Source organism: Lutra lutra, chromosome 5 (genome assembly GCF_902655055.1).
Source record: "Lutra lutra chromosome 5, mLutLut1.2, whole genome shotgun sequence".
In the NCBI taxonomy this organism is placed as follows: domain Eukaryota; kingdom Metazoa; phylum Chordata; class Mammalia; order Carnivora; family Mustelidae; genus Lutra; species Lutra lutra.
Window position 1 is genome coordinate 25,970,761 of NC_062282.1, and position 12,322 is coordinate 25,983,082.

Genomic DNA, 12,322 nt, shown 5'->3' on the forward strand with positions numbered 1-12,322 from the left:
AGTGATCTTTCAACAGTGCCCCTCCCTCTGCATTTATCAACCTTTATTTCACTGTAAGGAAGGACCCTCCCCGGCTCAGCCCCAAATATTCGGTTATCTATCATATCATATCATATCAGCATGAATTGGCAGATTCCTATTTTATTCAGTGAGTTATAATCCTTTACTGTCCTGGTTTATCTTTAGCTCAAAAATTGTCCAGACTTAGCCACTAGGCTGCCCTTGAAACTAGTTCTATGTTCTTTTGACATGTTCCCATTTCTCTTTTTTGTTTGTTTTTCATTCCCATACTTTCTGTTATATCAAAATGTTCCCATGTTCCTGGTTCATCTTGTGCTTTCCTCGGCCATTTCTCCAAGGAGCCCTGATTCTTTTTAAAGATGAAACTGGGGGCACTTGACTGGCTCAGTCAATGCAAAACGCAACTCTTGATCTTGGGATTGTGCATTCAAGCCCCATGTTGGGCATAGAGCTTACTTGAAAAAAAAAATCATATTTAGAAAGATATGGGCACTCAGTATATCTTTTGCATTTTAAATGAAAAACAACCTCCAATGACATTGCTTATGATCGAATTGTGGGTATTCTGTTAGGTTATTTGGGATTAAATTTTTTATTTCTATCTGTTGTTACAAAATAATATAGAAATACTTTTTGCTATATCTTCCAAAAATAAAAATAATATATCCTGTGAAAAATTCGGAAAATGTCTAAAAGTTAAGAACATATTTAAAAAATCTCCTGTCAGGACACAATTAGAAATGTATTTTTTTTTAAAGATTTTATTTATTTATTTGACAGAGAGAGATCACAAGTAGATGGAGAGGCAGGCAGAGAGAGAGAGAGGGAAGCAGGATCTCTGCCGAGCAGAGAACCCGATGCGGGACTCGATCCCAGGACCCTGAGATCATGACCTGAGCCAAAGGCAGCGGCTTAACCCACTGAGCCACCCAGGCGCCCTAGAAATGTAATTTTTTTTAAAAGATTTTATTTATTTGACAGAGAGGGACACAGCAAGAGAGGGAACACAAGCAGAGGGTGTGGGAGAGGGAGAAGCAGGCTTCCAGCTGAGCAGGAAGCCCGATGCAGGGCTCGATCCCAGGAGCCCGGAATCATGATCTAAACCAAAGGCAGATGCCTAATGACTGAACCACCGAGGCGCCCCACAATTAGAAATGTATTAAAGTTTTGGTTAGAGGTTAAAAAAAGTCACCCACCACTCTACTCCAAAGATTAACTACCATCAAGATATTAATAGTAATTATCAGTAGATAACCACATCTCATAGTTTAAATATACCAAAAACAGTTCATCAGAATACAATTATTGGATAATTCAAAAGTGTGTGTGTGTGTATGCATATGTATTTCTTCAGGATAAAGCCCTAGGATTAAGATTGCTGAATTAAAAATGTATGCATATTTATAAGCACAGAAAATGTACCCAACATTTTAGTCATCAGGGAAATGCAGATTAAAACCACAGTGAGGGGGCCACCTGGGTGGCGCAGTTGGTTGAGCATCCAACTCTTGGTTTTGGCTCAAGTCATGATCTCAGGGGATCGAGCCCCACATTGGACTCCATGCTTGGCACAGAGTCTGCCTAAGGATTTTCTCTCTCCCTCCCACTGCCCCTCCTCCCCTAAAATAAATAAATCTTTAAAAAAAAAAAAAAAAAGATCATACGGGGCGCCTGGGTGGCTCAGTGGGTTGGGCCTCTGCCTTCAGCTTAGGTCGTGATCTTGAGGTCCTGGGATCGAGTCCCACGTTGGGCTCTCTGCTCGGCGGGGAGCCTGCTTCCTCCTCTCTCTCTACCTGCCTCTCTGCCTGCTTGTGGTTTCTGTCTGTCAAATAAATAAAAAGCCTTAAAAAAAAAAAAAGACCATTGTGAGATACTTAAACTACCAAAATGCATAGAAACATTTAAACTGACAATACTGGTTGTTGGCGAGGATATGGAGCAACTGGAAATCCATAAATTACTCATAGAAGTGTTAACTATAATAACCACTTTGGAAAACTCGCATTGTCTACTACAGCTGAACAATCTTTAAGGGCGTACCTTTGTTGTCACCTATAAAAAATATTGACCTAAATTTTCTTCTTGCTTTTTATGGCTTTACTTCTTATACTCAATCCTTAATCTGTATTGACTATAGGTATAAAGTAAGAATCTCCATTTTATTTAATTTTTTGAAAAGGTTAGACTGTTGCTCCAACCATATTTACCAAACATTTTTTTTTTCTTTAGAGAGACTGAGAGCCCAAGATGGAGGAGCAGCAGAGGGAGAGAGAGAAAATCTCAAGCAGACTCCCCACTGAGCATGGAGCCCAACGAAAGGCTCAGTCTCACAACCCTGAGATCATGACCCGAGCTGAAATCAAGAGTCGGGTGCTTAACCAACTGAGCCACCCAGGCACCCCTTGAACAATCTTTTTTTTCTTCAGATTATATTTATTTGTTTGAGAGAGAGAGAGAGCGAGCAAGAGAGAGCACAAGGGAGAGGGAGAAGCAGGCTCCCCACTGAGCAAGGAGCCTGATGTGGGGCTCGATCCCAGGGCTCTGGAATCATGACCTGAGCCACTCAGGCACCCTTTGAACAATCATTTCTAACTGAAAATCAGTTTATTGATTGAAAACAAAGTCCTAATATTTTAAATTCCTATATCTACTTGAATCCATTCTTAAACTTTTAAAATCTATTTTTAGAGAGTCAGAGAGAGATATAGGAGGGGCAGAGGGAGAGAGAGAATCTTAAGCAGGCTCCACATCCAACAGGGAGCCCAACATTGGGCTCTATCTCCCAACCCTGAGATCATGACCTGAGCTGAAATCAAGAGTCAGGCACTTAACCAACTGAGCTACCTATATGCCCCTCATAAACTTTATTCTTTTTCATTTACCTGTCTCTTCTGATTTATTTTTTTCTGATATTTTGTATTCTGATATGGTAACTATATCATATCCCTTTTTATCTGCAGGGGAAATCTTCTTCATTTTTCTTTCTCCAAAATGTTCTTCATGTGTCATTGTGTTAGTCATTCCAGACCCCCAGCAGTAAGGTTAGTGCCTAACCATAGCAGGTGCATTCAGTGTTGGTTAATTGGATGAATGAAGAGCTACTTTGAACTCTCAAATTTCTCCCTCTTAAAAATAACCCACATACTCTTAGAGCTCCTCCACTTTAAGTGTTTTAAGATCTTAGGGGATGTAGAAAGTGAAAACAAAGATAAAAATTTTCCTTGATTCAAGTATGTAAAATAATTCTGCTACTATGAGTAACAATGAAATATCTAGTGTCTAAGTAAAATTTGAAGTATTAATTTTTTGAAGAATTTTTAAAAAGATTTTATTTATTTATTCGACAGACAGAGACCACAAGTAGGCAGAGAGGCAGGCAGAGAGAGAGGAGGAACCAGGCTCCTCGCAGAACAGAAAGCCCGATGCGGGGCTCAATCCCAGGATCCCGGGATCACGACCCAAGCTGAAGGCAGAGGCTTCAACCCACTGAGTAACCCAGGCACCCCTAAAGAATTTTTTCTAATGTAAGTTCTATGCTCAATGTGGGATTGAACTCACAACCCAAAGATCAAGAATCATATGTGCCACTGAGCCAGGCAGGCTCAGTTTTATTAAGTTTTATTAGCACACAAGTACCTGATTTTGTGCCCTCCAAGGAGCAGCTACACTTATGACTCATACTTATGGTTTTCTTTCATGAATGCAATGCTAGTTCAAGAGAGATTATTGCAGTAGAGGAGACCAGTTACTGGGTGGAAATGTGTGTTTAGAAATGCTGATGAGGGACGCCTGGGTGGCTCAGTTGGTTAAGCAGCTGCCTTCGGCTCAGGTCATGATCCCAGCACCCTGGGATCGAGTCCCACATCGGGCTCCTTGCTTGGCGGGGAGCCTGCTTCTCCCTCTGCCTCTGCCTGCCATTCTGTCTGCCTGTGCTCGCTCGCTCTCCTCTCTCTCTGACAAATAAATAAAATCTTAAAAAAAAAAAAAAAGAAAGAAATGCTGATGATATTTCAGGGAAATGTCCACTGACCCAGCCTTGAACCAAATCCATGTGTGATGCAAATAGGCATGGCTCAGGGAAGAGATCTAATCTGAATTATTTAACCTCTTCTGTAATGAAAATTGCATAGTATAATCTTGTGTCTTTTTTCAAAAACATATTTCAACTTGTGTGACTAAGTAAGCCAGCCAGTTTATTATATAGGATACAAACTTAGGTATGCAAAAACATAACTTGTCTATAATTGGACTTAATTTCTATCTAAAGCCCTCATTCTGTTTTGTCTGAAACTTAATTTTGGGCTGACCTGTCAATTTAGGGAAGTTCTCAGTCATTTGGGGGGTTTCCCACTTCTTCTCAGGGTTGTATTCAGGCTCCACGGAAGATCATCTTAAGTCTATCAGATGTGGCCATGGGATAGGAGGAGGTTGGCTCTATCCCGGCCTTGCAGCCATGTGCTTCCTTCCTACTTACAAGACCACTCAGACCTTGACCCTCTTTCTTAGCTCTTCAGATCATTCTTGATGGTGTTGTCTTAGTCTGTTGACACCCCGTATCAGAGAATTCATAACAACAGAAGTTCGTTTCTCACAGATCTGGAGGCTGGGAAGTCCCAGATTAAGTCACCAGCAGATTCGGTATCTGGTGAGACCCTGGTTCCTGGTTCCTGGTGCAGTCTTCCTGCAGTGTCCTCACATGGTGGGTGGGATGAGGGATTTCTCTGAGGTCTCTTTCATAAGGGCACTAATCTCACTGCACGAGTACTCCACCCTTATGACCTGCTCGCACCCTCCCAAGAATCCCTACCTCCTCCTACATCACAGTGAGGAATTAGGATTTCACACATGAATCTGGTCAAACCTTCAGTCTAGAGCAGCCTGAAAAAATATCTTGGTCTTCTTCCCTGCCCCTGGGCAATCTCAGGCCTTTCTTCCCACATGGCCCAGCCAACCGTCTACTCTATCACCCCCTTGATGGTACTTGGAGAGTTCCCTGAAACATGCCTCTAATAGGAGTGAGACACAGGTCTCCTTTACTGATCTTCTAACTCAATGTTGTGGATTGTGGGGTCCTAATATTCCTCTGCTCACATTCAGGGAACTCAAGGTGGGGGGAGAGGGATAGGGAGCAGGGTGCTCCACATAGTTCCTTGCTCTCCATGGACTCATCTTCCTAATCAAAGGATCTTTAGTCAACAGAGGTTGTGGAGGAGGGAATGGGGAAGCGGCAGCAGGTGCCATGTCTGGCCACATAGATGGCAAGAAGCAGCCCCCAAAGTAGCCAAGAGCAGTCCAAGGAGACTGATGATGCTGACGATGCATTCACAGCAGAAACAGAAAAAGGAGCAGAAGAAACTCAAGGAGCTAAAAGCAAAGCCACAGGGAAGACCCCCTGTTATAGTGGAATTAGGAATTCCGCAAAAAATAAGCTGTTCCTTGTGCCTGAGGTCATGGGTGAGCAATTCCATGCCTGTTTCAACATCTGGATTCCCTCTCCTCGCGTCTGTTGCCACCTATAGTGGGAATGTAGTGTTTTAGATCCTGTTGTACATTAAGAGTAAACTTCTGGGGGCGCCTGGGTGGCTCAGTGGATTAAAGCCTCTGCCTTTTGCTCTGGCATGATCGCAGGGTCCTGGGATGAGCCCCACATCGGGCTCTCTGCTCAGCGGGGAGCCTGCTTCCTCCTCCTCTCTCTGTCTGCCTCTCTGCCTACTTGTGATCTCTGTCATGTCAAATAAATAAATAAATCTTTAAAAAATAAAATAAAATAACTTCTGTAGGGGCGCCTGGGCGGCTCAGTCAGTTGAGGCATCTGACTCTCTCTCAGCTTCAGACCAGGATCTCAGGTGTCATGAGATTGAGCCCCGAGCTCAGCAGGGAGTTGCTTGAGATTCTCTCTCTCTCCCTATGCCCCTTCCTGAGTGCTCACTCACTCTCTCTTTCCCCCTAAAAATAAATAAATCTTAAAAAAAAAAAAAAAAAACAGTGGGCGCCTGGGTGGCTCGTGGGTTAAGCCGCTGCGTTCGGCTCAGGTCAGATCCCAGGTCCTGGGTTCGAGCCCCACATCAGCTTTCTGCTCAGCAGGGAGCCTGCTTCCTCCCTCTCTCTGCCTGCCATCTTCTGCCTACTTGTGATTTCTCTCTGTCAAATAATAAATACATCTTTAAAAAAAAATAAATAAACTTTTGTTGTTTTTTTTAAAAGATTTTATTTAGTTATTTGACAGAGAGAGAGAGAGACAGCGAGAGAGGGAATACAGGGGGATTAGGAGAAGCAGGGGTCTTGGCCAGCAGGGAGTCCAATGCGGGGCTCGAGCCCAGGACCCTGGGATCCAGGACCTGAGCCAAAGGCAGACGCCAACAACTGAGCCACCCAGGTGCCCCAAGAATAAACTTTGGTAAAAAAAAGTAAATCAATCATTAAAAAAAGAGGTTGGGAGGGTGTGTGGGCGTGTGTGTACGCCTTTATGATGGTGTAGGAATAAAAGCATTGCACAGGGAAAAAGAACTATCCATTAACTGTTTGAAATACTAGCCCCACATTTTCCTCCCATCGTTTGGATCAGACAAAGCATGGCGTATACCCTGTGTAAACAGCTGGTCCCAAGTCCGCCAGCATTTTGGAGGGTGAGCATTTGCCACACTAATTTTCACACCATGGTGCAGCGCTCCTGGGGCGTGTACTGCAAACTGGATCACTGAACACCCTTTCTGACCCCCCCCTAAATTGCAAATACTTATACAGCACTAACTATAAGCTACACACTATTTTAATTGCTTTGTATTCATTAATTTGTGCCATCCTCATAAAACCCTATGAAGTAGATACCATTATTATCCCCATTCTTCAGCTGTAGGAACTGAAGTAAAGAGCGTTTAAGTAACTTCCCAGAGTCAGAGACCTGGTAACTCAGTGGGGGCTAGGGTTGGACCCGTGCCGTCCTGATTCAGAATCTGCTCTACTGATCACTGCACTATGCCACCATGGGTCCCAAACGATAGTGTTGGCTGAAAATGGGGGAAATCCATGTTCCTAAATATTAAGTGATTTACACTCATAAATATTTTACTGAATTTTAGTGACCCAAAATATCAGAATTTGTAATGCACACTCATTTCCTTAAAAAAGAGCCTTGGGGCGCCTGGGTAGAGCAGTGGGTGGAACATCTGACTCTTGGTTTTGGCTCAGGTCATGATCTCAAAGGTCCTGGGATGGAGCCCTACATCAGGCTCCACGCTCCGTGAGGAGTCTGCTTAAAGATTCTCTCCCTCTGGCCCTCCCCGCACTCACTCCCTCTCACTCACACTCTCTCTAAAATAAATAATAAATCTTAAAAAAAAAATAGAGCCCTGTTTTCAAAAGCATCACGCAAAAATAAAATATATGACATGTTTTATTAGGAAATTCTTGGTGATCTGCTAATAGTACTAGGGCTAAATCCCTATCACCAGTTTTATAGGAATAACTCTACTAAAAAGATGTATCAGCTCTTGTAAGATCTTTCCCCTTTAAATTTCTCTTTCAGCTTGTGCATCTAGAATGTCTCCAGTTCACCAGTGAGTAGCCTTCATTTCATGAAATGTCTGATGAGTTCTCAACACGAGGTAGCTTCCCACTGAGTACATTAGCCAACTATTGCTCTGTAACAAATTACTCCCAAATTGAGTAGTTTAGAACAAAAAACCATTTTTGTCACCTCACAGTTCCTGTGGGCCTGGAATCTGGGCATGGCTGCTCTGGGGACTCTGGCTTGGCATCTCTTACAAGACTGCAGTCAGGGTTTCTGGTGAGACTGTAGTCACTTCCATGTTCTACTGGGACAGATGTTATTGGCTGACCTTAGGTCCTTATGGCTGTTGGCCAGAGATATCAGTTTCTTGAGGTGTAGACCTTTCCATTGGATGGCTCACAAAATGGCGGCTTGCTTCCCTCAAACAAAGGGCTTCAAACATGAGAAAGAGAGAGAGATGAAAGTCACAGTCTTTTGTAACCTAGTCACTTTTGCCATACCCTATTTGTTAGAAGTCCCTAGGTCTAGCCCATACTCAAGGAGAGATTAATAAAGACACGACTGCTGGGAGCCATTTTAGCAGTTGCCGGTCAGCCTGGACCACTTTCTGGTCCACCCTGGACCACCCTGTCCATTCCTGTTCTTACCATCCTGCCCTTATAAGATGGATTAGGCTATGTGATATGGTCAATCAGTCAACCTGGACCTGATAGTTCATACTTCAAGCACACCTTACATTCTTCCACTAATACAATGGTGTGCTTTAAAAAAAGATGAATACTAATGGAGGTGGGGCCGGGGGTGGGCCTTTCTCAGCAATCATATTGTTCAGATGTGTTCTGGTACTTAGACTCCCAGATCAACAATCTGTAACATTTAGAGGCCTGAAGCTCCTCACCTCAGAATATGCCTATCGCTTTGGTGGTATCCTTGAAAGCTCTTTGTCCTACCCATGTTTGGCTGAATGTCGGGGAGTTAAGATTAATTATGCAGGGAAAGACTCAAGGTTTCCCAGTCTGTGTTAGGGGCTAGGACATGCAGCTGGATAGAGGAACACAACCACAGGACTGTCAGGCTTGCTGTCCTCCTGAGACTTTGTTCTGAACAGATTTAGGGGCACCTATGGGCACAAGCTCAGCTGTAGGGAGGGCTTAGGAGGACAGGTGATTTGGGCAGAGGAGAAGAAATGGACTGGACAAGAAAGGTGCTGAAGAGGGCATTCTGCTAACCCCCTGAGGGAGCTTATCAAGTCCTGTTGCCCCTCCGGGCTTGAGTTCATCCTCTGTAAGATGACAGGATCGAAGCAGATACTCTCCACTTTTTTATGGGTTAATGACTAATAGAAAGAATAAGAAAGAATGAGGTTAGCTGTTGAAAGAGAAAGGGATAAGTCAGTGCTGATTTACTAAGTAGTTACAGAAAACTATGAGACTTAAAAATCACGATTTTTTCTGATCTTAACAAAATACCATGTTGTTGTGAAGACTATTATTTTGTAAATACCGAGCTCCTTTTCTCGGTTAATAAGTAGTTAATAAGTAGTTAATAACTACTTAATAATAACTACTTATTATTCTTCTCTACAACATTTACCCCCACTACACACACACACACACACACACACACACACACACCACACACACACGTAATTACCTCAGAAACCACCATGTTCGTGCATCCTGATTCTTTCTGTCTGCGGGTGACTGGGCCTGGGTGGTGTGTTTGTCTAAGCGGGGGCAATCTCAGTCCCCACCTGGAGATTTAGATCAGGAAACAGGTGATATCCAGTCTTTCTTAAGAATTTCAGGACAAGGGACGCCTGCATGGCGCATATGGTCGAGCTTCTAACTCTTGGTTTCGGCTCGGGTCATGATCTCAGGGTAGTGGGATGGAGCCCTGTGTTGGGCTCCACATTGAGCATGGAGTCTGCTGATTCTCCTTCTCCCCCCGCCCTACACACTCTCTTTCTCTCTCTCAAATAAATAAATCTTTTTTTTAAAGATTTTATTTATTTATTTGACAGACAGAGATCACAAGTAGGCAGAGAGGCAGGCAGAGAGGAAGGAGGAAGCAGGTTTCCGGCCAAGCAGAGAGCCCGATGCGGGGTTCGATCCCAGAATCCTGGGATCATGACCTGAGCCGAAGGCAGAGGCTTTAACCCACTGAACTTCCCAGGCGCCCCTCAAATAAATAAATCTTTTAAAAAACATGAATTTCAGGACTAAGGGGGTGCCTAGCTGGCTCATTCAGTAGAGCATGTGACTTGATCTTGGTCATGAGCCCCATGTTGGGTATAGAGATCACTTAAATAAAAACTTAAAAAAAATACTCAAATCAACATCTAATAAATAGATATTTCAATTTCCTCTCTTGATACTAACTGCAAAAGAAAAGACACAGTAATATAATCCTAGAAAGGTTTCGGAATAGATAAAAGATTTATAATAAAATGGGTATTAAGTTAATACAAAAGTTGCAGTGAAGTATCCAGGTGAAAGCCTAGGCCTGGTTAAATTGCTCACCATGCGATTGTTACCGACTAGGGTCCTTGGGCTTTCCAAGCAGAAGAAATTTACTGGAAGCCAGACTAGAGGTTTTAGGCTGTTTTTTTGTTTGTTTGTTTTTATTTTTTTTTTCCCCAACAAAGGCCCCAGAAAAGTTTTCACAGAGACTGAGGTGGGGAAGGAGTGATATCTAAGCACCTAAGGGCAGGAGAGATACAGGAAGTTGGGAACGCAGGTGCAGTGGACGGAACACGCTTCCTCTTGCATCTTGTGTCTCATTAGCATGTTCAATCTCCTCCCCTGGCCATGATTTTTAGTGTCATAATGAAGTAAAAGGTCAGCGAAAGGTTAGCACTGGAGTCCACCTTGGCACAGACTGGTTTGGTTGGGTCTTTACCAGTCTTTGTAGTTGAGTCTCTCCTTTGCTCGGCATCCTGCTTCCGCATTCCTGCGAGATAAGCTACTCAAGAGGCATAGAGAGGTTTTAGCTCTCAAGGAATGCTGGGCTTTGTGGTTGGTGTTGCAGGGACCCGAGTCCAGTCCCTGCTCTGTCTCAAGACTAGATTTACATATCTGAAAACTAAGTGCTGAACAACGTGGTCACAGCTTCTGTCCTTGGGTCCTTTCTCAAACTTGTATTAGTCATTGCTTTTATCATGTGGAGGCCACCCCGGGCCAGGTCACGGAGGGCCTTGTGTAGGGGGTTAAGGATTTGTATCTTCACCCTAAGGCCATCAGAAGACCTTAGAGAATTGTATGTAAGTAAGTGACCGGATCCAGTTGACATTTTAGAAAGACTTTGCAGAGTGGGTATCACGTTGGAGGGAAACATGTGGAAAAATGAGAGCAGAGACACTGAGAGAGGAGTCCAGGGTTCTGCCTGTGCAGGTTAATGCCAGGGCGGTGACGGTGGGGACGGAGAGAAGTGGAAGGACTCAGTCGACATGTAGTAGGTAGACTCAGCAGGCACTGGGGGCTAATTAGGGTCAGGGAGTAAGGGGAAACAAGACATCTAGAACAACTCTCAGATTTCTGGTTTGGACAATTGAGTGAATGGTACAGTCATTTTATGAAAACAGAATTCTGAAGGAGAAGCCAGTTGGGAGGAAGTAAAATGAGCTTAATTTTGGACATGTTCAATTTTCAGCACTTTGTAAACATTCAAATCTTGACAAATGGGTCAAAGCAGGAGATAAAGATTTGGAGATCTTTAGGGGCGTCTGGCTGGCTCAGTTGATTGCGCATTTGACTCTTGATCTTGGGATTGTAGGTTCGAGCCCCACCTTGGGTATAGAGATTACTTAAAAATATACTCTTAAAAAAAGATTTGGAGATCTTTGCATATAGGCAGAGGATAAGGATTTGAGGGTCACATGTGTCCACAAGGTAATTAAATCCACAGGAATAATTATCACCCAGGAAGAGGGTTAAGAGTGAAGAAAGCTGAGGAGGATAGAGGAAACAATGTCTGTGAGGAGACTAAGAAGGAGGAGCCAAAGGGGAAGAAAACTAGGGAAGCATAATAATGTGGAACCCCAGAAAAGGACTATTTCATGAAGGAAGAACTGGCCCATATCACTGACCACTGAGGGAGTCAAGTCAAGTTATTGACAGTTGCCTTCCCAATGTACATTCTTTCCTTATTCTTGGCTTGTTATGCTTAGTCCTTACTGGTAGCAAGATGAAAACCAAAAAGTGTTCGGCAGCATGGAGTTCAATGGGGCCTTGGTATAATGGATTCAGAAATTTGGAGTAGACTGAGAAGTGAGTATAAGGTAGCACAGTGAAAACCTAAGTGAAGATGACTGTCTCCAGGAGTTTGACTGGCTGGTGGAGGGCAGGGCATAGAGGTAGGGAGCATAGGTTGAAGGGGAAATTGGGATCAAGGCATTCAAGTCTAGCAATAAGCTAGAGCATTAAAATACTGATGGGCAGGGTCAGTAGAGACTAAAAGACCAGAAAGATAGAAGTTAATAGAGAGCAAAGGTTCCTGCGCAGATAACAAGTGATGGCAGCCAGGGCACAGGTGTGGGGACTCCATATAAATAGAAGAAGGCCAAGTCTTCCACTGTCATGGGAGGGACAGAGGGAAAGTAACAAGAAAAGGGCAATGGGAAGCCAAGGGTGGCAGGAGTGTGAACAAGGAGTTACAAGCTCCCTGAACAATGCTGAATTAGATCCACAGAGCTAGGGAGAATTTTCCTTCATGTCTTATTAATAAAACTGCCTATTTCATCTGCAGTGATGGCTTTATTCACAAATATCAAAGCCAATCTTTTATGATAAT